This window comes from Nomascus leucogenys, chromosome 11 (assembly GCF_006542625.1).
Source record: "Nomascus leucogenys isolate Asia chromosome 11, Asia_NLE_v1, whole genome shotgun sequence".
Classification (NCBI taxonomy): domain Eukaryota; kingdom Metazoa; phylum Chordata; class Mammalia; order Primates; family Hylobatidae; genus Nomascus; species Nomascus leucogenys.
The window spans coordinates 96,553,604-96,579,438 of NC_044391.1; the positions used below are offsets into that span (position 1 = coordinate 96,553,604).

Here is a 25,835-nt window from a genome sequence, read left to right on the forward strand (position 1 = left end):
AGGTTAAGCAGCCTTAACATCTTAACTTCTTAACATCTTAATTTCTGTGGTCTGGAGTATACCTTTTCCCTTGATTTTAACATCTTTTCTCTTTCTTTGCTAATCATAGCTTTCAAGATTCTATTTTATGTAAATCATTTTTCAGTGATTACTCGCTTCTTTGTATTTTTGAGACACTTACAGACTAATAATTATTTTGTGTTTACGTCTTACCATATATAAAGAAAAATCAGAGCATATTTGCAGGTGCTTATGCTGATGTTGTCCTGGTGACTTGGCAGATCTTTTCCAGTGACACCTGTCCATCACTGAAGGCTTACTGTCATTAAAAGAAAGAAAAAAGTTAACTCTTGTATTAGTCTGTTCTTGCCTTGCTATAAAGTAATACCTGAGACTGGGTAATTTATAAAGAAAAGAGGTTTAATTGGCTAACGTTTCAGCAGGCTGTACAGCCTGATGCTGGCATTGGCTCAGCTTTTGGGGAGGCCTCAGGAAACTTTCAGTCATGGCAGAAGGTGAAGGGGAAGCAGGCACATCTTACATGGCCAGAGCAGGAGCCAGAGTTGGGGAGAAGGGCTACACACTTTTAAACAAGCAGATCTCATGAGAATTCCATCATGAGAACAGCACTGGGGGATGGTGCTAAACCATTCATGAGAAACCGCCCTCAGGAGCCAATCACTTCGCACCAGGCCCCACCTCCAACACTAGGGATTGCAATTCAACATGAGATTTCAGGGGGAACACAGATCCAAACTATATCAGCTATTATAGGGTTAATTTTTTAAACACCTTATCCACATATTATAAAATTCACCATTTAAAAATGTACAATTGTGGTTTAGTATATTCACATAGTTGTTCAACTATCATCACTATCTCACTTTAGAACATTTTCTTTTTTGTTCTTTATTTTTAGAGACAGAGTCCCACTCTGTTGTCCAGGCATGATCTCAGCTCACTGCAACCTCTGCCTCCCAGATTCAAGTGATTCTCATGACTCAGCCTCCCGAGTACCTAGGATTACAGGCATGCACCACCATGCCCAGCTAATTTTTTTGTATTTTTAGTAGAGACAGGGTTTTGCCACGTTGGCCAGGCTACTCTTGAACTCCTGGCCTCAAGTGATCTGCCTGCCTTAGCCTCCCAAAGTGCTGGGATTACAGGTGTGAGCCACCATACCCAGTCTAATTTTAGAACATTTTCTTCACCCCAGTAGGAAACCCCATACTTTTAAGAGTCACTCTTTATTCTTCCTTCCCGCTAGTCCCTGGCGACCACTGATCTACTTTTTCATTGTATGGATTTATTTATTATGGGCATTTCATACAAGTTACATAATACAATAGGCCATCTTTTGTGACCGTCTTCTTTTACTTAGCATAATGTTTTCAATGTTCATTAATGTAGTAGCATGCATTGAGACTTCATTCTTTTTATGGCCAATAATTTTTATGGCCAAATAATTTTCCATTATGTGAATATCCCATATTTGATTTATCCCTTCCTTAATTAACAGCCATTTTGTTTTTTTCCACTTTTAGTTCTTATGACTAATGCTGATATGAACATTTGTTTACATGTTTTTTCTGTGGATATATGTTTTTGATTTTCTTGTTTGTATAACGGAGCATGGAATTGTTGGATCATATGGTAACAATTTTACATTTAAACTTTTGAAGAACTTTCAAAATGTTTTTCAAAGTGGCTGCACAATTATATATTGCCACCAGCAATATATGAAGGTTCTGACTTCTCCAGTTTCTTGACGTTTACCTGTTATTATCTGTCCTTTTTATTATAGCCCTCTAGGGAGAGATAATTTAAGAAGTTATGGTTAATTATATACATATTCTCTTTACCTGGGGGGAACTCTAAGAAGATATACTTTTTTTTAAAAAATAAGAGGAATGTACATTTGACAATAGACTTTCAATATTTGTAGCTATCCAAAGATTTACACACTTGAGTTAAGGAATCGCTAATACAAGTAAATCATCTTAGAATTTAAAATTATACTTTTATTAATTTATTCAAAGGATCCCATTTAAGTTAATATTTCATATGTTTTGGATCGTATTTTTTCTTTTTAAATTTTTAATTATTACGCATACATAATCACTATATATTTACAGGGTATATGTAATATTTTGATACAAGCATACAATGTGTAATGATCACATAACGGTAATTGGGATATCATTACCTCAAGCATTTATCATTCCTTTGTGTTAGGAGCCTTTCAGTTACAGTCTCTTAGTTGTTTTGAAATACATGTTGTTGGTATTGTTAATTACAGTCATCCCTATTGTGCTACCAAACATTAGATCTTATTCCTTTTATATTTTATTAAGTAACAAATAATAATTTTATGTAACTATGGGGCACAATATGATGTTTTGATATATCTATACATTATGGAATGATTAAATCAAGCTAATTAATATATCTCTCACTTCACGTCATATCATTTTTTTTTGTAATGAGAACATTCAAAACCTACTCCTTAAGCAATTTTGAAATATGCAATGCATTGTTATTAACTACAGTTACCATGTGGTGCAATCGATCACTCATACTTATTCCTTGTGTCTAAAGAAAACTTTGAATTCTTTAACCAGCATATTCCCTAGAGATATATAAATCTGTTTTGTTTTGTTTTGTTTTTTGTTTTTTTTCCATCTTTTTAATCTGTTTCTTGCCAATTTGATTCAAGGGCCCAGCCGGTAAACCTAAGAGAGTATAAGGGAAAAAAAATGTTCTTCCTCTCCTACACTACAGTTAAACCAGAGAAGTTCTTTTACTTAAGGTATTATGAAAGTGGTTGTACCATTTGTTGAGAATTATCAAACCCTTACTCTTTAATGAACAGAGAGAAATATAGTTTACTACGTGTTTATATGCAGCAAACTAGAAAAGATACGCAGTGGGCTCTACTATTCTCTAGCTCTTTCTCAGTAATCAACTGGTAATAATTTTTACCACTGTGACTAAGACAATAATTCTGATTCTGTCAGATTTTTACCGGTGGTTCATATAATTCTTGTTCCATGCAAGCTTGTTTTCATTAGAATGCTTGCTTCTTGCCTCAAGGCTCTTACAATAAATTAGATATTCTTATCATTTGCCTATTTATTTTGGTAATAGCTGAGTAATGTTGAATCTCTCTTTTCTCCCCTGCCTTATTGCTCTATTTCTATATTTATCCTCTCTCTGAGAACTTGTCTCTAGTGAAGAAATTTTCTCTTTGTGTTTACCAGCTGCATTATTCTTTTTACTATAATGGTAAATGTTCTTATTGTCTGCATTATCTTATTGACTATAATGATAATTTCTTGTTTTGAATCTGAGTTGGCAAAAGGCTTTTACTGGTATCCTAAACTCTCCTAGATTTCACTGATGACACAGATTTTGTATTCATTTGAGTACTTTTCTTGGAATGTTATATTGGAAAATTTGAAGAGTGCACACAATTTGGAAAGATGCTTTGTTATCATTATATCCTCAGAATTGTCTTGACAAATAATACTTTTGGTTCTTTGATTGATTTAACTCTATCATTATAAATTAGGTTTTAGTTTCTTTGACTCCTTGGATAACAAGATAAAGTAGTCATATACTTTAGGCTTATATTTTGTGTAAACATAAACTTTTAAATGCATGCACCTCCTTTCAAATAAGAATTATCCATAAACCCATTGCTAAATTATAATTTCTCTTAAATTTGTTTGTACAATAATATTTCATTGTTATTACCAATTTTATTTCCAGAAATTATTACCAATGTATTTATTTATTACCAATTTTATTTATTTATTAACAATTTTTGTTTTTTATTTATTTTATTTTACTTTATTTTATTTTTTATTTTATTTATTTATTACTAATTTTATTTCCAGAAACTATTTCATTGTTATTACCAATTTTATTTCCAGAAATTAAGAATAAGTATGAAAGTAGAGAATCGAGTGTTTTTTTCACCATGTAGAAAAAAATAAAATAATGAGCTACTACTCTTGGGCCTTATTTAGGTCATGTCGAACAGACTTCGGCCAAGGACAGAGTCCTATGTCAACTGGGACCTCCCACCAACTCAACATCTATGCATAATTAAGACACTTTGAGTGTGCTTATTATTTAATGACTATTTAGCATTCTGATTAACCTGAACATTCAAGCTTCAGGCACTTATTTCATCATCTAACTCTACATAAATAGACCACATTTGTATAAATGAAGGCCCAATGCACCAATTTCCATTCAAAGCGTAAGGACAAGAAAATTATATACAGAAGAAAGATACAACCTATTTTCATGAATGTCTCCCAATTTACCCCAATTTTCCCGGTAAATTTGATTCTTGTCTAATCTACCCTGAAATTTAAAGGAAGCCTTCAATAATAGATTCCATTGTGAAATTGTTATTTTTGTATTACCTTACTTTTAGTTTGTCTCGTTTGCAATAATATGTAATCATATACATATTTACGTGCTGTCGGCAAGTGAAAGATGGCTTCCCTCCACCCTTCTAGGTTCTTCAGCTAGGCTACCAATTATATTGGAAGAAAAAAGGTAGACTAATGGGTACAATTATACACTTACAAGAAATAAGACTTGGTGTTTAATAGATTAGCAAAGTGAATAGAGTTAACATTAATCAATCGTACATGTCAAAATAGCTAGAAGAGAATAATTCAAATATCTCTAGCATAAAGAAAAGATAAATATTTCAGTTGATGGGTCTCCCAATTACCTTGATTTGACTGTATGAATGTATCAAATTATCACATCTACCTCAAAAATATGTACATCTAATATGTATCAATGGAAAACAAATAAAGATTTAAAAAAAAACAGATGAACAGAAGAAAAGTTATATAAATTTATTACATGCATGGGGGCATCACATACAAGAGAAGTGAATACTCCAAAACCCAGTGACATCTAGAAGCTTCTATATGCCCAAGGAAGAGGGGAGGGGAGATTTAGGCAACTTAGGGGAGAATAAAAGATTTTTTGAAAAGACAAATGGCCCCTCAGATAAATAGGTGATAGCCTGTGATGAAGTCTGTGTGCGAATCGTTATGACCTCCCATCTCCTCTCCTGTTATAAAGTTACACTTTCTTGGTTGATGGGATTATCTGGGAGGAGATTCATGACAATTGAGGTTAAAACTCTAGACAATCTCATATCATCAAATATTTCTTTGCTTGACTGTTGGTTTGATAGAATCATACAAACAAGGTAGGTTTACACATTGAATTTGGTTGATAGATCATCATTTTTTTTTATTCTATAGGCCCCTCCTCCCACTTTGTCCTCCTCTGAGATTTATTTTCAAAGAAGCTGTTCATTTGTTTTGTAGAGTTTTTCACAGTACAGTTGTTGCTGCATCCATCCTAGTGGTATTATTTAAAATCTTTACCTGACCTCTGTGTCTTCTATAAAATAATTCTTAAATCCAGAGTCCTGATCTGTTTAGATTCAAATTTTTGACAAGAATATTTCATAGGTATAATTGTGTATTTCTGTCAAGAGGCATGTATCATCTTTTTTTTTTCCTTCTCCCTCTCTATTTATCTTATTAGAGTTGATTTTCAGAATTGCCTGGATTCATAACAGTAGTCCACCCTTATCCCCAGTATTGCTTTCTGCAGTTTCGGAACAGATCAACAGCAGTCCAAAAAATATTAAATAAAGAATTCTGGAAATAAACTTCATAAGTTTTAAATTGCCCACCATTCTGGGTAGAGTAATGAAATGTTGTGTTGTCTGTGCCTTCCAGCTCTGTCCTGCCTGGCATGTGAATCATACCTTTGTCTAGCCCATCTTAGGCTACTTGTATGTTAGTCACTCAGTAGCCATCTTGTTATCAGATCAACTGTTGTTGTATCCCAGTGCTCGTGTTCAGGTCACCCTTATTTTGCTTAGTAATAGTCCCAAAGTGCAAGATAAATTATGCTGACAGTTTGGGTATGCCAAAGAGAAGCCAAAAAGTGCTTCCTTAAAGTGAAAAGGTGAAAGTTCTCCAATTAATAAAGAAAGAAAAAATCTTACACTAAAGTTGTAAGATCCATGGAAGCAATGAGTGTTATATCTGTCAAACTGTGAAGTGGGAAAAATTTTCTTTTACTACTTTTGCTTTGTACTTCAAACTGCAAAAGTTACAGCCACAATATGAGATAAGCACTAAAAGTGGGAAAGACATTAGATTTATGGCTGGAAGACATGACAAGAAATGTGTTAAAATTGACTGCAGTAGTGTTCAATACTATCTGCGGCTTCAGGCTTTCACTAGGGGCCTTGGAATGCATTCCCTATGGATAAAGAGAGATGACTGTATTTCATAAGAGTATTACAAAATTAAAGTGTTTTATTTTTATCATTCTGTCTTCATGTATTAGCTAGAATACTTCTATAAAGAGAAAATTCTCCTGTGGTACAATTTTTATAGGATAGTCAGGTTAAATGCTTGATTACTTCTCTTGTATCCATTTTCAGATTGATACATTACTTCTCTAGCAACCTCCAAAGGTACCCAATGTATTTATGTTTAGTATCATTATAAATTTAGGAACTGTTTTACTTTTGAATATATAAAAACTCATTCAAATTGGTGAATGAAAATGTTAAACCAAAACCATGTGTACAGTTGAAAAATAATGTAAAAGAATAAAACAAAAATACTAGAGAAAGATTTGTTGAATATACTGAAAGAGTGATTTGTGTTTAAAAACAGAATTTCCTCAGTTTTTGGAATGCTAATAGTACTAACAAATTGATAGTAAATAAAATAGAACAATAAAATTCCACTAATACAGTTCTTTCCTAAAATCTACAATGTGTTGTCTATTTATTATATGCAGGATCTATTCCAAACACTACAACTAATCATAAAGAATATTCTCAGCTCCATGAAGAAAGGATTATTATTACCATTTTACATTTGAAGATATATAATCTTCTTAGAAAGCTGATTGACAGTTAACATTATAGCTATTCCATTTAACCTTCCTAAATTCCTTAGAGGATTTATGAATGGCTCCAGGATATCCACCATTCTCCATAACTATCTATGTGCATGTACATTTTTCTAGAGAGACTTTCCATAGCTTTAACCAAATTTTGAAAGGAAACTATGATCTCCTGTCCTCCCAGAAAGTCAAGAATCTGTCAATATATGAGTTGATTAGTAAGCGTATTATGAAGACATTGAGAATTCAGAAGAGTCTGGTCATTTTTTATTTGCACAAACATGAAGATCTATCTGATAGTAGAGGCACTAGCTAGCCACCTTACTTTGGATGTGTACGTTTTTCAATATACATGATTTTCTATCTAAAAACTTATATAGAGTCTCAAATATATCTCCTGTCTTAGTTTAAATGTTTTCTGGTGCCATGTGAAACTCAGTATAGACATTGCTAGACATTATGTATGCTAGCTTTAAAATTTCAGTGGGTATACATTTCTCAATGTCATAAAATACAAAAATCGATGTTGAATGAAATTATATAGGAAATGCTTACAAATATTTCAGAGGATAAAGATTGCTAATGAAAACACAACCATCTAAATAAAATATAAAGATTGTAAATAACCACCACCCATTTTAATGTACGTACTTGACAAGAGTACCGAGAAGGAAATTCAGGCTGATTTCTCCCCCATCCCCAACAGTGAATTCCTTATTAAACACAGAGTGCCAGTCCTTTTTTCACATACCTTTTCTACATTACTCATATAAATTTTGGTTTCAGCAATATTATTGATGCCATCTGAACTATTTTTTAGTGGATTGGTCATTTTTTATAACTCTGTGTCCTTCATCCTAGACTCCACCTCTAACTGTCAGAACCAAATCATAATATCAGTTACTCGCTATTAATAGAATTTCAAGAATACATTCATCAACTTATCTAAAGTTTTAATACTATATTCTAAATACTGTATTTTAAGCACAAATTGTTCTTTTATAGAAAAAAGTTATTCTGCCCTGATGAGTATTCTATTTTGTTTCTGCTTAATGGTACTTTTTATCATTCTGTTCATTAAGATAATCATCCTGGAACCATAAACACACTCAATAAAATGCTTCAGGGGACAGATTACCAATATTTCTAATTAAAGATACTGTTGACCATAAGCTAATTAGAGTAAGCAACATTTTAAGCATGGTACAGAAATTATAAAATTATAAATTACTAAAATTAAAGACAGCATATAGTTGGAATTTTATAAGGCTACATAAAGCATTTTTACATTGAAGTAAAAATAATATAGGGTTGGATTTTTCCCAGTGGAATTTTATTATTTTTAAATTCTCTAATTACTGGCAGTGACGCCACCTGGCAGAATTTATATTTGGATCCAAGAAGGAATAAACACTGTACTCTACCTTCATCCACATTCTATTTGTTTATTTATTTATTGTTCTGGCTTTATAAGTTAAGTGGCAAATTGAAATATTATCTTATTAATATAAGCACAGTTCAAACCTTCACTTAAATAATTCACGTGAAGATTTTTTCTTCCTGCTCGAATTAATCTACTGTGTTTTATGATGGAGAGGTCATTGTTAATACCCACAGTGAGGAGAAACATTAGTAAATGAATGATTTATCCTGTCTTTGCATTTGTGTAAACAAGATAACTGTGAATAAATCTTTCCTATTTTACCTTGAAAATGCAATTCGAGAATGTATTAAGCCTTAAGCTGGAAACTGAAAGGACTGAGACAAGTAAAGTCAACCATTTGGAAAAGCAGAGGCTAGAAGAGGGGCAATCCTGGCTCCAGAAGTCAGGTCAAAGAGGAGGCTTTGCTTGTGAGGATCATACTCTGTGACTTCAAACAGTGGCTCCAGGGGAAGAACAATGTTTCTTACAAACACTAGAAGAATGTTTGCCTGAAGCTCAAAAAGTCAAAGACTAATTGAATTCTAAAGCAGAATGAAACCCTTAAGATTCCATGGTAAACTCGGAACTATATGCAAAACGCAGAACAGAAGTGGTTACAATAATTCTTGAGTAATTCTCAATGTTGCAGGGAAAAAGGAATAAGATTTATTGGCACCAGAGTTATTTGTGCCAATATATACACATGGAAAAAAATAGAACTTTTAATTCAAGATTTAAAATTGTTCAGGTAATGCTGAAAAAGATTATACTGTACCTTCCACTCCCCACCCTCACAAGGGGACAACTATAAAACAAAAAATAGGGTTCGAATTCTGTGATCATTTTACTGTTTTAAATTTGGCACATTAGATATAAAGATTTCTTCAAAATTACTTCTGGCCATTCTGTAGGAAATCAGTCCATTGAGAAAGAAGTGGTAGTAGATATTCAATATAACCAGCAAGCCAAACATTTAAATTTTTCAGGCAAAGAAATTGATAAATTCAGGAAACTATTTTGGTGAAACTACCGTGTACATAATTCACAAAGAAATGAAAACACTAGGATGCGGCCAGATGCTTGAAGCTTATATACCATCTTTAGATTAAACAAGGGGAAAATGGTTTTGAGCTTTGGGGTGAGGGAAGCAAGTTGTAAGAAGTGAAGGAGAGGAAATGTGTGGTAAATAAGGGTTTTTTGTTGTTGTTGTTGTTGTTATGCAGTTATCAGTTGGGTGGTAAGAGTGGTCTCCAAGAGTAGCTTTTTTTCTGGTAAAAAGACATTTTTATAAATAGAAACTCCCTTTATAAATGTAAATTTCTTCTGCAAAAGAGGAAATGTATACTCTAGTTTAGGCAGTTAGCGGGCGCTAAAGAGCTTTTTCTATATTACTGGTCCTCAATTGCCTTTAGTCAAAATAATCTGTATGCCAAACAGACATATTTTGAAGTGGTATATTGTGGTACACTTCAATCTGCACCTGTACTAAGTAGCACCTTTATCAGCAAAATTCTACTGTTCTGAGTAGGCAACACCAGATAAATGTTACTCTTCCCACAGTTAGGTCCCAATGAGGCCTATTTCTGTCAGGGTGTGTTTTGATTTATATGAACCTTTTTGGAGCATCTGGTGCATGAGACTTACGGTGTGTAGTAGAGTCATAAGGATTATTACAGTATGTTCAGTAATTTTCCTCACCAATATGGACAAACCTAAAAGAATACAGTGGTGTGCTCTCAGGTTCTCTGTTTAGCATGTCGAGATTCCCTCATTGAGAAACCCTTTCTCTTCTCCATCACCACATACCTCATGTTGGGATTATTTAGCTATATCTTTTCTTCTGTACTAGAAGGCCACTAATGTACTTGCCACCCTTGATTGTGGGCTGGACTGGAGATTCCTTTCTAATTAGAATACATAAAAATTGTGGGATGTCACTTTCAATATTAGATTACAAACAGACTATAGCTTCCTTCTGTGGGCCCTCCCTTGATCTCTCGCTGTCTCACTCTGAGAGAAGGCAGCTGCCATATTGCGAACTTCCCTTTGGAGAAGCTCACGTAGCAAGGAACTGAGAGTGGCCTCAAGCCAAACACCCAGTGGGGGAAGTAAGGTCCGATAGTCTGTGAGAAACTGAACGCTGACAGCAAACCATGAGTGAGCTTGGCAGTGAATACTCTGAGTTAAGCCTTCAGAGGAGACCTCAGCTGAGGTAGAGGCTAAGTCATTGAATTCTCGACCTAAAAAAACTGTAAAATAATAAGTATTTATTATTAAACTGCTGAGTTTGTGAATGAGGGTGGAGACTTGCTTTATGGCAATAGATAACTAATGCACATAGTAATGCAGGATCTTTTTCTGAATCATTTCTTTATTCCCCAAATAACTGCATAATCCCATGCTTTACTATGGATTACCTGGATTATACTAGATGCTCAATGAATATTTCTCAGATTACACTTTGAATAATATCAAAATCTATTAAATACTAACAATGTGTCAAGCATTGTTCTAAGTGTTTCACATATATTTATACTTTTAATTATCGCAACCTCCCTATGAGGTAGGTTCAGTCATTCTCTCCATTTCACGAATGAAGAAATTGAAGTTTGGAGATATTAAAAAATGTTCTCAAGATCACAGTTTCTAAGAAACAGAGTCCTATATTTGAACCCAAATAGTCTGGCTCCAAATTACATGCTTTCAGCCTTCATGCTTTTCTGCTTCTCTATGAATTGATGAATACTTGCTCAATGAAAGAATGAATCACCTAATCATTTATAACACTGCAACTTGCATATTTAGCACTTAAGTTGTGTCTTTTATTTTTCCTGGATAAGTAATGAACACTACTTAGAAACGTTAAATTATTTTTGTAAACATACTATGTTTACAAATATTTGACTACACATGAAGAATCAGATTTTAAAATAAAATTTTTAAATAAAGAAAAATCAGTCTAAATTCAGAAGACAAATCTTACATTCTAGTGAAATAAGAATTCTGGAAATATGAAATCATAGCTCTTCCTCCCTTTCTTCCTTTCTCTCCCTAAAGAACACCTATGCGTTTCCAATAAAATACCTACTTTTAGATGTAATTCTTGAAAGCATGAAAATAAAATTTATTTCTCTCATGATTTTCTCAATTCTACTTGTCTAACATTGATTTTTTCTATTTGTAATGCAGCACAACCCAATAGGATTTACCACTGTTTCTTTCCTAAAATCGTGCACCTGCACCATCGATTATGCCAGGAAGAGCTAGCATGACTTTGGAATGCAAACCAATAACATGCTATGAAAATAGAGACAAGACAGCTTAGAAGATTGATTCTGAATAATAGAGCTGCCTCCTGATCTGCAACCACCCAAATTCTTACAGCTTGACAGCTGGTTAGTGAGCACAGGACAAACCACAGGCTTGCCTCATGACCTAAATGAGGGCAATTTGCACAGTTTGTGTTGTAGTTATCAAAGAAAAGACTATAAATCAAAACCTTTTGAACTAGAGCACTGGAATAGTTCTGTTTCCAAGTTTTTTCATCTTTAAAATGGGACTAAAGACATTTAAAATTGTAGAGTTGTTTCAGGAATAAAGTCAACTCACGTATTTGGAAGCTTTATTAAGATAATAGTTAATATACAAATGCAAAGTATTACCCTAATTATTATGATTATCTTTGAAATCATATTATTTTTAATTTTACTACTATGCAAATTTGTCTTTTTATAATTTTTTAAGTTATAATTTTCAATTTATGAAGAATTACAAGAATAGTGCAAAAATGCATATCCTTTTCTTAGATTCATCAATTGTTAACATGTGGTGAATCTATTTTATTAAATCATCTTGTGCTCACCCTATGCACTCTCTCAGGCATGCTTTCTCTCTGAATTATTCGAGAGTAAATTATTTCAATAACCCGAGGATAAATTAGAGACATCAGTTTTTTATCCTAAGTACTTCAGAGTGTATTTGCTACAAGAAAAGCTGTTATTTACATAACCAGAGTTAAATAATCAAAATCAGAAAACTTAATATTGATATAATGCTCTTGTCCAACACACTATCCATACCCAAATTTTGAAAATTGTCCTAAAAATGTCTTTGGTAGCCATGTCTTCAACCCAACCATTCCCCCTTTTTGGAGACGAATTTAAGCCTTTAAAAAATGCTTTTAATCTTTCATGATCTTGACACCTTTTTAAGTACACAAGCTACTTTTTTCTGTAGAATTTCCTTCATTTGTCTCATATACACTGTGCCTTAATTTACATATTTGCAGAGAAATGCATTAGGATAAAATTTCTAAGGCATTTTTGAAGAAGTCCAAGAAGCAGATAGCCAATACGCTCTTTGCTATTCCTGAGGAAAAAGAAAATCCTTTGGATTTCCAACAAATAAATTTTACTTTGGTTATCACTGAAAGCTGTTAATATTTTTTACAAAAGCAAAAACAGACCAAATGAAATCAATGATGGTTGAGAAGATGAAAAAAAGTCAGTTAATGGGCACAAATATACAGTTAGATAGAAGGGGTAAGTTTTAATGCTTGGTAGCAGAGTTGGGGGACTATAGTTAAAAACAATGTATAGTATATTTTAAAATAATTTGAAGGGAGGACTTCTACTTTAGGTGATCATATTCTGGAAGTGATGGATAACTTAAATATTCTGACATGATAATTTTGCATTTTATTCTTGTAACAAAATATCACATAAGCCTCATAAATATGTACAAATATCATGTGTCAATTTAAAAAACACTACCAATATTTTTTTAAAAAAGATATATATCACCTTGAGATTCATTGTGTTTTATGCAACATATTGAGAAACAGAAACTAAATTTAGACACAAATCTGTAAACTGACAGTTGTGTTTTTTATGTTTTTGATAACCACCAGACATAGATTGTACTACAGTAGTCTCCCCTAATCTGCAGGAGATATGCTCCAGGACCCCAAGTGGATGCCTGAAACCACAGATATTACTGAACCCCATTATAGTCAATCAGAACCTGTTTTTATTCATGCTAATGCCTTTTCCATATTTACTAAGCACTAATCATATACTGTGACAGTAACTTTCCAAGTCTGAGATGCAACAGCAAAACTAGCACAATTTTTTTTTCCCTTCTCACAATTTGACAGAAAATTCATTCTTACCTCCGATTTTAGCAATCTCAGCATGTGATTTTTTTTTTCTTTATTAAGTTGAGAACTTTCACCTTTTTATTTAAGAAAAGCACTGCTTCTCTTTGGCATATCACCATTGCCAACATCACTACTTTTGTGCTTTGGACCTATTACTAAGTAAAATAAGGATGACTTGAACACAAGCGTTGGGATACCAAGACAGTTGACCTGATGACCGAGATGGCTACTAAGTGACTAAATGGACAGGTCCATAATGCATACAGCATTATATGTATAATGCTGGACAGGGAGATCATTCACATCCCAGGCAGGACACTGGGGGACAGTGCAAGATTTCATTACACTACTCATTACACTACTCAGAAGAGTGTACAATTAAAAACTTATGAATTGTTTATTTTTTGAAATTTTCATTTAATATTTTCAGGTTGCAGTTGATCATGGGTAACTGAATCTGAGGAAAACTAAACTATGGATAAGGGGAGCCCACTGTTACTCATCTTTTCTATCATGCCTTGAAGATTTATTCATTCCCCAAAAATGTCATACCGTTGACAAGGGCAGCCAGTTTCTCAGTAGATATGCTTTAACAAATTGAAATAGACTAATGGAATGGCAAAGTGATGTGCTAAGTATGTATTCCTTTAGGAATTCCAAGATCCCAACAAAAGCCCTGAATCTATAGGAAACTGACCCATCATTTTGAGTTAAAATTTCAAGATGACCACATGCCTGAAATGTTAATTCAGCAAAGATCAAGGCGGAACTTCATTTGCCATTTTCATTTAATCTTGTTAAGTATTAATTGCTGATTTCTGTATAATCTTTGCATACTCATGATAATAATGACAGCTACCCATCTCTGAAAAAGGCCACTGTTTTCAAATATAACTTGCTACAATAATAACAGCTGCTAGTCTCATGAGGAACTTTGCTGTATTATTTTATATTTTATGAGCAATGAAATGGCAGTATGAACCAATCCTTGACCTCTGACTTCAAGAAATATACGAACTGCTTCTCTTCTAGTTCCTTTGTTATTTTGCATATTACCAAGCATTGGAACAAAGCAAGCATGGTTTTAATTTTCACCTGCCAAAACTGCTAAAATCAATCTTGCTGTATTCAATAAACAACTCACTGTGCATAGATGGGTAAATTTTATTAGTTGATGAATAGCAATGGAATCCTGCCGTTAAATCATAAAATAAAACCCATATATGTGACAAATATCTTTCAGTCCATGACCGTCTTCCTAGGTAATCATATATAGTATGAAAGATGAATTTTCTTATGACCTTATGCGTACAGGACAAAATACAATGATGTTGTAAGTCATGAGCTTCATACAAGGTAGTTAATTCTGAGGAAAGTGTTAGAAAATACTCCCAAGACTAGGAGGCCATCTTTCAGTAATGATTTGATCTATTAGTTAATCAAGGGCACTATCTCTCGTGGGTCATATATTCAGTCAACAAACTTTTATCAGATGCTATACTATACAAGATGTGATTCAAGGCTCTCAAAAGAGAAAGATGGATTAAGACATATTACTACCTTTAGGGGACTAACGGTTTAATTAGGGAAGAAGCCATATGAGCAAATCATCAGCACAGAGTGACAAATGCAAATTATTATGAATGTGCTCTCTGAGAAGTAGAACGTAACCCTTATTTGGGAAGAGATAATATGAAGTTTCATTTTCTTTATAACTTTGTACTCCTCCCCACTTTAGGTTAGAAACCCTTTCTCTATACTTTCATGTGAATATGTATATGTTTCTACCATGGTGTTTACCTCATGATATTAAGGTTTGAGCTCTTGCTAACTGGATGACTGTCACAAATCAGACCTGTAAGTCAGTTTCTTCTTTTTTGAATGAAGACAATTCATTCATTCATTCATTATTGATCAAAAAATTCTTCTCTGCTACACATTTTTAAGTGTAATATATTTTTAATATTGCTTTACTCATAGGGCTAATATGGGGATTAAATGAGGTAAATCAGATAAAGCATTTAGCCCAGTATCTAGCATATGGTAAATTCTTAATAAATGCTGGCAACATATTTATTATTATGTTGCATGATTTTGGTTAATACTGTATCTCTAGTGGTTTTTATCTTTTAACAGCATGTTCTAAATATGTGTTTAAAGTATTTGTATTTTTTTTCTCCATATCATGAAAATCTTGAAAGTTTGAGGAGACTCAGATAAAGCTCAGGTAGATTAAGAGGTTTATTTATTTTCAGAGTTCAATAGTACACATATTTAACAATTTAACTTGTGACCAACTTTCTTTTCCACCAGAGCCTAGCCCACTACCTGATACACAGTAAGAAATAAATACATATTTGTCGTATTGATTTAACTTGACTTTATGAATTTCAGCCAGTTGTGACCTTAGTTGGAAGGTCAGCTTCTTCAACTTAGGAACAATGAAGCCATTCGTTGGACAATTTCTGTTTCTCCTGATAATTGCTTCTCCCTCTGTCACCTGCAAGAATAGCTTCTTCTGAGAAGGAAGAAAAACCATGAAAGTTGGTGCTTTCAAAAAACTGGATGAATAGAGTTCACCTTTTTACCCTCCAATAGGGAGTTAGGGCAGACTTTCATTTTGGAAGTTAACATTTTGAGCTATATGTAATCAAAAAAAGAACACCTGAGCTAATATTTTATAGTAAATTCTTTTATTTTAAAGATATTGGTTTAATTTATTCACTTTCTATATACCAAATTTTACCTCATAATGCCATTTGTAGGACTTCAATTTAGCAAGCATTTCAGAGTTTGATTTCTTTAATTCAATCGCTTTCTATGTACAAAATTTTACCTCATAATGCCATTTGTAGAACTTTAATTTAGCAAGCATTTCAGAGTCTGATTTCTTATTCTTAGTGGATTCATATAACATAGGTATTGCAATCTTGCTACAAAATGCCAAGATTTTTAATATAATCAATATTTGATAAGTAATGTTCAATACATTTGTTTTTGAGAGGTACATCACTAATCTTTTATTAACTTCTTTTCTTCTGGATAATACATCCACAGTGTGAATTTCCACGGGGACCTACAGTTATTAGATCAGGTAGATTGAAGCACACATAACCAAATGGATTTTTTTTTCCTTGCATTAAGTTCGAAAGCAACTGTCGTCATGCATTAGAGAAGCCAGAAATCCAGATCTTTGTTTATACTTACTGACATGGTTTGGCTCTGTCCCCAACCAAATCTCATCTTGAATTGTAGTTCCCATAATCCCAGGTGTTGTGGGAGGGACATGGTAGGAGGTAATTCAATCATGGGGATGGTTATGTCCATGCTGTTCTCGTGACTGAGTGAGTTCTCACAAGATCTAATGGTTTTATAAGGAGCTTCCCCCACCACCTTCACTCTGCACTTCTCCTTGCTGCTGCCATGTGAAGAAAGACATGTTTGCTTCCCCTTCTGCCATTATTGTAAGTTTCCTGATGCCTCCCCAACCCTGCGGAACTGCGAGTCAATTAAACCTCTTTTCTTTATAAATTACCCAGTCTTGGATATGTCTTTCTTAGCAGTGTGAGAACAGACTAATACACTTGCTTACTGAATTTGAGACCCATTTTATATTTAAAAATATATATTATAGTGCCTTGATACTTAATGGCATTTTCATATTATGGAGTCATTAACAGTGTGATTGCCACTCCATGCAAACAACAACAACACCACCTGTCTATATTGCCCACTTGAGAATTTAGTTTCAACCTCCTGTTAATGAGATGCTTTTATTGCCACAATTTTTTTAGTTGTTATTATTTTATACATTTTTTAAAAAATACGAAATGCTTCACAAATTTGCATGTCATCCTTGCACAGAGGCCATGCTAATCTTCTCCGTATCATTCCAATTATAGTACATGTACTACCAAAGCGAGCAATTCCCACCATTTCTAAACAGTTCTAAATTTTTTTTTTTGAGGTACGCAAGGGAGTGAAGTGGGGCACAGGTATAACAGAGGGATTTGCCCACAATCCATAGCCAAACATAGAAGGCACAATAAGGTCACAGCTTCATGGGGTGAATGTTTATTTCTGAGCCCATTGAATTCCACTAGAGACAGGAAGGCTGAGCAGCAGTGACATCCAGTTGTAATTCTTTTATCTTGTTGACAGCAGGTTCAGTGAGCTGGGCAAGTCCCTTCTTATTCTCTAACAGCAACATTAAAACATGAAGCAAGTGTGATTTCTGGATAGAAGATTCTCCTGAGAATTCTGTGGGTACATCATGTTTCATTTGTTGTAATATATGCACTTCAAGTTTCTGGGTCAAACGCACATATATCTTCATGTGGTTTATGTAAGTATCATGGCAAACAGTTTACAACTTACTGTTTACAGTTTCACAGCCCTTGAGAGAAGTGATGCATTAATTTTCTGGTGAAGATTAGGGGCCTTTTTGCTTTATAGGGGAATTGGGCTAAGAGTTTCCCTAAACATCCAGGTTGTAATCCCTGCCATTTTATTAACAACACAGTAAAGCCAGTTTATCGTTTTAGTCTTATCTCTTCATTTACAAAATTGAAGTGTTTAATTGGATATTCTTTAAGGTATTGTACCCACAAAACAAACAAAAAAAAATGAACAAACAAAACTATTACTTTTCTTGTTAAATATTTCAGTGAGAAAGTTTTTGTTCAGTTGGAGTGAAGGGAAGTGTGTAACCCATCATGCTTGTTTAGCAGTGACATTGACAAAGCCAAGGATGATTTATTTGTGCACGCAAGTTAGATTTCCTGGTGAAAGAACAAGAGAAAGACACTAATTAATTAGAGACACAGAAGGAAGTAAAAAGACAGCCCCAGACTTGACCCTCAGCAGGATTTGAAGCTGACATCCAGGAAACTTTCGTTCTTAATTATTGATGCTTCTGCTACTTTTGTTTTTTGTTTTTTTTTTCCATCCTTTGCAAGCACGTATTGCCCCTGTCCTTTAAAATCTTCTAATTCCCCTCCTCTGCTACTCTGTATCCACATGACGAAATCACTGTATGGTTCTCATTGTATTGTTTTCAAACTCTATTACGTGCTTTAGGGCTAAGTTACTCTTGGAGAGACCACTAAAAACAATTATAAGGAAGTTTTTGCAGAAATTTTTCTTAGGATATCTTTTCAGAAAAGGAACTGCTGAGTTGAACTACTGTATATGACACTTAAACGTATTGGTAAATATTGTCAAACTAGCCTCCAGAAAGATTATACCCCTGAATGAGAGTGCCTGTTTCCTGGAATTACATCGTTGTTTTATTTTAAACATTTCCACATGGGTTTCATTTTAATTTACATTTCTTTGATGACTAGCAAATAGAACATTTAAGTTTATTAGTCATTTTATTTATTGTTGTATGAATACACTATTTATGTTACAGGATAGGGGTCCTGATCCAGACCCCAAGAGAGGGTTCTTGGATCTTGCGCAAGAAAGAATTAAGGGTGAGTCAACAGTGCAAAGCAAAAGCAAGTTTATTAAGAAAGCAAAGTGATGAAAGAACAGCTACTCCATAAACAGAGTAGAGCATTCACGAAAGTAAGAGGAGGAATGTGTCCACCCTAGGTACAGTTTTTTTTTAACCTAGGTAAAGAAAGTAAAAAATAATAAAAAAAATAGAATACTTTTTTTTAACCTAGGTACTTTCTTTTACCTAAGGTAAAAAAAAAAAGATCATGAGGAGATGTGCTCTGCTACAAGGGTTTGTGATAAAGGATTAATTTTCTTAATTACTGTATTTTGCAAGAATCAATATTACTGACTTTAAAGCAAAATTAGGAATGCCTTTGTTCTCAAGTTATTGGGATATCAGGACACTCCCAAGTCTGGGTCTGTTTAGTAAACATCATCCATCTGTTCCCTTAACCTTAAGCATGTAGAGGCTAGAAATACCTAACTTTCTGGGAATGCAGCCCAGCAAGTCCCAGCCTCATTTTCCTAGCCTCCACTCAAGATGGAGTCGCTCTGGTTCCGAAACCTGACTTATCTCCCCGACTCCTTTACAAGAGGACCCTTAATCCTAAAGGTATAGTCACTTCCATGGTCACCAGAGAGATGTTACAGGAAAGGGGTCCGGATCCAGACCCCAAAGAGGGCTTTTGGATCTCGTGCAAGAAATGATTCAGGGCGAGACCATAGACTAAAGTGAAAGCCAGTTTATTAGGAAAGTAAAGGAATAAAAGAATAGCTACTCCATAGACAGATCAGCCCTGTTGGCTGCTGGTTGACCATTTTTATGTTATTTCTTCATGATATGCTAAAAACAAGGGGTGGATTATTCATGCCTCCCTTTTTAGACCATATAGTGTAACTTCCTGATGTTGCCATGGCATTTGTAAACTGTCATGGTGCTGGTGGGAGCGTAGCAGTGAGGATGACCAGAGGTCACTCTCATCACCATCTTGGTTTTGGTGGGTTGTGGCCGGCTTCTTTACTGCAAGCTGTTTTGTCAGCAAGGTCTTTATGACCTGTATCTTGTGCCGACCTCCTCTCTCACCCTGTGACTTAGAATGTTCTAGGAATTCTAAGTCTGAGAATGCAGCCCAGTAGGTCTCAGCCTTATTTTACCCAGCTCCTGTTCAAGATGCAGTTGCTCCAGTTCAAACGCCTCTGACATTTATGTCTTGCCCACTTTCCTTTTGGTGTATGTGTTCATTTTCCTATTTAATCCAGCTCTTTACAGTAATGCTATAGCATAGATTCCAACATTTTATGTAATGAATTTCTCCAGTGAAGGTATTAATTGATATGTTCCAGATATCAAACATGTTGGGAGCAAAGTTGATTTTTATTTCGAAAGATAAGAGGGATGATTATTTTTGTAGTTTTGAACAAATGAAATATACCCTCATTCTCTATATGAAAAGGGACTGAACTGGGCGGTCAATAAATATCTGAAAGGAGGATACATATGTGAATTTAGAAAAGAGAAAAAAAATCAATCTGCATTATTCCCACAATATTCTTGGGCTATATTTCATGCTGGGATAATTTGTCCTGTTTCTCCTAAGTCACAGAGACAGTGATTTTTATGGTATTACTGTCAGTCTTTCCTAGGTAACAAGCACAGGATCAAGGGCTTCATGGGTACTGGCCTTGTGATCTCCTTTATGTTGCAAACTCCTGTGTAAAGCTCACAGGAAAAGTGAACACATTTAGTTTCCTCTAGAACCAGGACCATGTTTGTCAGTGTCCTTCTTTGAGGCCATTTCTTAATCTCTATTTAAAAGTGAAAGATAAATGGGAATAAAATCAGCTACATATTACAAGATCAGTAAGCAGAGACAAAACTATAAAAGTAAGCACCTACATTGAAAGCATTGAGTCAAGCAAAATGAACTACAACAAAAGATTAAGGTGGGTTTGTCAGCTGGATTATTTATAACCCAAAACAATAAAACAAACCGAGGATCTAAAGCTTAAAGTTCAATTCTTAAAATATGTTTAAAGAAAGGGTTGCAGAGTATATATTTTATGTTGTACAATCAACCTTATGGTCTGGGTCAGTTAATAATGCCACTCTTTCCTACTGTAGCTATGATAAATGTCATTCATCAATCCAGCATTATTTTCAACTGGGCCTAGACAAAGCTTTAGAATGTTTCCCAACAGAACTCTCCAAGCAGCTATTATCAATCAAGAAGTTGATATTTGAATTAGCATGTATTACCATTTCAATGCTTGACTCATCTGCTAAAGGTATGTACAGTTTTATTAATTTAAAGATAGAAAAGCCACCCGGCCGAGGCGGGTGGATCATAAGGTCAGGAGATCGAGACCATCCCAGCTAACATGATGAAACCCCGTCTCTACTAAAAATACAAAAAACTAGCCGGGTGTAGTGGCGGGCGCCTGTAGTCCCAGCTACTCGGGAGGCTGAGGCAGGAGAATGGTGTGAACCTGGGAGGCGGAGCCCGCAGTGAGCTGAGATCGCACAACTGCACTCCAGCCTGGGCGACAGAGCAAGACTCCGTCTCAAAAAAAAAAAAAAAAAAAAAAGATAGAAAAGCCAATCAGCCTCTATGCAGCAAGTTAATTCTTTCTCTAGAGTTAGCAGCCTGGGCCTCAGAGCCAGATGCCGTCTCAAAAAAAAAAAAAAAAAAAGAAAAGAAAAGCCAATCAGCCTTTATGTAGCAAGTTAATTCTTTCTCTAGAGTTAGCAGCTTTCTAGCAAAGGCTTCTTTCTCAGCTCTTGAATCTTCTTTAAGCCAGAGCTTTCCAATTGGAATACACACCAGTAGGTCAAAACAGGTACAGGTACATGGAAGTTATTGATTCCTCAGCCTTGAGAAGGCCAGGTGGGATTGAAGATACCAGAAATCCTGGGCTGTTACTTACAGCCATAAACAGCCACATCTGTGTACTCCAGTGTGCAAATATTATTGTTTTCTATACATATTATGAAAAAGATGGAAAGTTTTGCTTTGAATTATGGAACAAACAATCCTGCCCTAGTGAGAGACATTTATTAGTACATGGGTGGTTTCTTTTAACTCTTACTCAAAATGTTAGAATTTTTCAAAATCATCACAATAAAAAAAAGTCAAAGGATTTATATTTTGAATGCAACGTGTGTATATTTATGTACATACAAACAAGGGTCACTTAAAGGCAGGGATACGTTGTGAGTAATCCTTACGTAATTTAGTCATTGTGTAAATATCAGAGAGTGTACTTAAACAAACCCAGATTATATAGCCTAACACACACCAAGGCTATAGGTATAACCTATTGCTCCTAGGCTACAAACCTGTACCTGTAAGACATGTTACTGTACTGAACATTATAGGAAATTGTAACACAGTGGGAAGTATTTGTGTTTCTAAACAGCTAAACACAGAAAATGTGCAATATGAGACTACCATCATATATGTGGTCTGCCATTGACCAAACCATTTTTATGCAGTGCATGACTGTATTTATTATATATATACCTATTTTTCAGTCTGAGACACAACTGATTTTACCTGGAGTGAAATACGTCGTTGTTTGCTGCACTTTCTTAGGGCACAGCTATTTTTCGGTGAAGCTCCTTCCATTTAAGCATAAAAGTCCAGTAGATGATCATGAGTATTTAAGGAGCATTATTTGATAATGTAGGTTATTTTGGTGGCAGGAGATGTTAAAGCCTAGTTGAGATGAACTTCATGGAGTGACTTCCTAAGGCACTTATATCTTCTCTTTCTCATTCAAATCTGTCTAACTTTCATCTCTCTAGACACTTATAATCATGGAACTAGATTGATATGAATTAATAGATTGATGGAAAATATTTCTTAATACATTTAAATTTTTCAAGTACAATTAATCTTTAACGACCAGGTATGTGTATTATGGGGCACTGAATGGGAACCAGTTTGGAAACATAAAACAAATTGTAATTTACACATTCAATCCAAACAAAACTATAAAGTCAATAAAAAGCAAATTGACAGTTAATTTAATGTGACAGATGATTACTTTTAATAGAAAGCAGTCACATTTAACATCACAAATATGAGCTGATTACTGCAGAGCAATTCTCTGGGCCAAGCAGACTGATGCTTCTTCTTGCCTCATAACTGGGTCTCCTTCAGTCCTTTCTAAAATTGCTTTCAGAGTGATCATTGCAAATGATTCAGTTCTTTGGCTCCCTACTGCTTACTATAATACACAAATATAAGTTAGTGAACAGACTCCTTTTTATCTGAGTCTTGCTTACCTCCAGCCTCATCTATTTTTAATATAATCTATAATTATATAAACAGGTCTATGTAATTTGTTCCAGCTATATACTATACTATTTGCAGTCTCCATAGATGTGATCCCGCTTCTCTCTTCAGAGCCTTTCCAACGTGCCGTTCCCACTATCTATGAAGTTTATACCAGCTAATGGGCATTCCTTCAGAACGGGATTTTAGTATCTTCTGGGAAACCCTTTGTAATACACTCCCTCTCCTCCTCCAGCTCTGAAAAAATTGGCTCCCTCTCTGTGCCCACCACAACAGCATATGCATTCCTTCTTTGACCAGGCTTAACACTATGCTGTAAATGATTGGTTGATTCTGCTTGTCTGTGGGCTCCCTGAGAGAAGGGCGAGTTCATATTCACATCTCTTGCATTTTTAAATTCTATTTTGACACTTTTAAATTCTTCATAAATATTTTTGAAATGAACAAAACGAATGAACTCATGCTTCTGGAGTTACCTCGCGTGCTAGTTTCTGGTTTGAGCTTTATTTTTTGTTTGTTTTATTTTGTTTGGGGATGTGTGCGTGTGTCCTCAGAATGCTGAATGCAAGAAGTATAAGCGAGGTTTGGTGTGAGTTACTTCCTACAGAGGGCTTCCTGTGAGATATTTTTCACCTTCCTTTTCTTTTTTGCTTTGTTTTCACTCTTATTCTTGTGTGTCTATTCCCCATCTCTCCCTCCTGTCTGACCTTTATTAGACCTTTTACAATTTCAGAGTCTTTTTTTATTTTTTGAAGCTGTGCAGTAGAGGTATACAGAAGTGAATTGTCCCTTGGAACTAGATTAACCATTTGTTTTGTAGATGTCTAAGAGATGCTTTTATTTGGTTGCTACAAAATGTCAGATCAATATGGTTTGGGTATTCATTTAGTCCTTTGAATGGGTACCAGGTGGATATGCCAACATAAAGCCAAATAACAACATTAAAGCCTTGGTACTAAAATAGAGAGCTCAGTAAAGGAATATTATATAATTTTTATCTGTTTTCCACCCACTTTATTTTACTAGTCAATAGGCATTGTCTAAAATTCCAGATAGTCATTCATAGAGTTAAAAGGAAAATAATGACAAATTTGAATTATTTTGACAGTAATAAAGTAAGAAATGTCTACTCAAATCACAAATTTTGATGGATATATTTATTTTTGCTTTATCTTTCGTTAAGTTTGGTAGAGAAGAATAATTAATAAGGAACTCATTAGACAGCATTGACATTACTTAAGAAAAATTGGCTGCCAGAGAGATTTGGTTATGCAGAATTTCTAAACTTGCAGGACATTAGAACTGAATTACCATTAGATGCCACGTCCTATGAGTTCATTAATATATAAACTTTATGTATTTGTTTATAATACAAATATTTATACAGTGTTAAACATGTGCACAGCTTTCTTCCAGGTCTTGGGAATAGTAGTATGAGAGAAGAGCCTATAGTTGTACAAAGTACAGGCTCCCTCCACCTTGTTTGTAGTACTTCTGTATAGCCATGCATTTTATTATACATACTCAAAACATTTGGGGGGACATAGATGACATATATTAAAACATCTTGGTTTCGTTTCTGAGCCCCAAGCTGAATTATATAAAGCCACAATTTCTCACAGTTATCTATGATCCACTTTCTGGCAATATCTGACGTAACACAATGTAGTGGAAACAGCAAGTACTTGCTTTGGAGCCAGAATGCCTGGATTCTGATCCTCATCAGTTCTGCCAGAAACTCATTGTGCAATCCTAGATAAATAGCATGACCTCCCAGGTCTTCAGGAAATAACATTAGATTTTCTCTAAATGTGCTTCTACCTATGATTTTCTGCCTACAGAATAGAATAATTTGCTAACGAAAGTGCCCCATAATCACCAAATAACTGTTACTCATCTCTATTCCTGAACTTCTAATAGCCACAACTTATGAAGGAAGATCAGTTGCAAAAGCCATGTGAGTCTAAGCATCCTCCAAACAAGAGCATACATATCCAAAGCAATGCAATGTAGAGAGTCAGAGAAGGTATATGTTGACTGATGTTACACATGATCTACTAGTAACTGTACATGTAACACAATAACTAGATTTAAATTCTTACTAAGTCGCATGAAACCTTTAATATGGAAATACTAGCAGTAGCTATGACACGTAGAAAAATGTAAAGTCATTTTTCCCTGCTTTTGTAAACTGCTGGGAATATCTATGGTTACAGTTCTAAATGGAATTTCATTAAAGCTGCATCTGAACCATGTACAAGTTGACCTCATATATCAAGGACCATCAGCACTTTACTACTATCCGTGTGGTGGGATAAATTACTTTGGCAACACACATTCTGGGAACATCATATTTACTGAGGCTAGCAATTAATCACTTAAAGTTGTATTTGAATGAAATGTGTTTCCAGGAAAATATTTTAATTTTATTATCTTTTTTATAATTTCACTAGGCAAATTAGATGACTTGAAATAGAAATGGATTTTCACAAAAAGTTATTACTTGATAGTACAATCTATACAATCAAATAAACCC

At 34.5% G+C, this 25,835-nt stretch overlaps 1 protein-coding gene and 1 non-coding gene across 2 annotated transcripts in view; one reads left to right on the forward strand and one right to left on the reverse strand.

The window, feature by feature from the left end:
• Positions 1-25,835, forward strand: part of NAALADL2 (N-acetylated alpha-linked acidic dipeptidase like 2) — a 948,145-nt gene that overhangs the window by 516,439 nt on the left and 405,871 nt on the right. The gene's annotated exons all lie outside the window — the stretch shown is intronic.
• Positions 17,376-17,482, reverse strand: LOC115837477. The gene has a single exon (XR_004032509.1). It is a non-coding gene; the product is annotated as a U6 spliceosomal RNA (small nuclear RNA).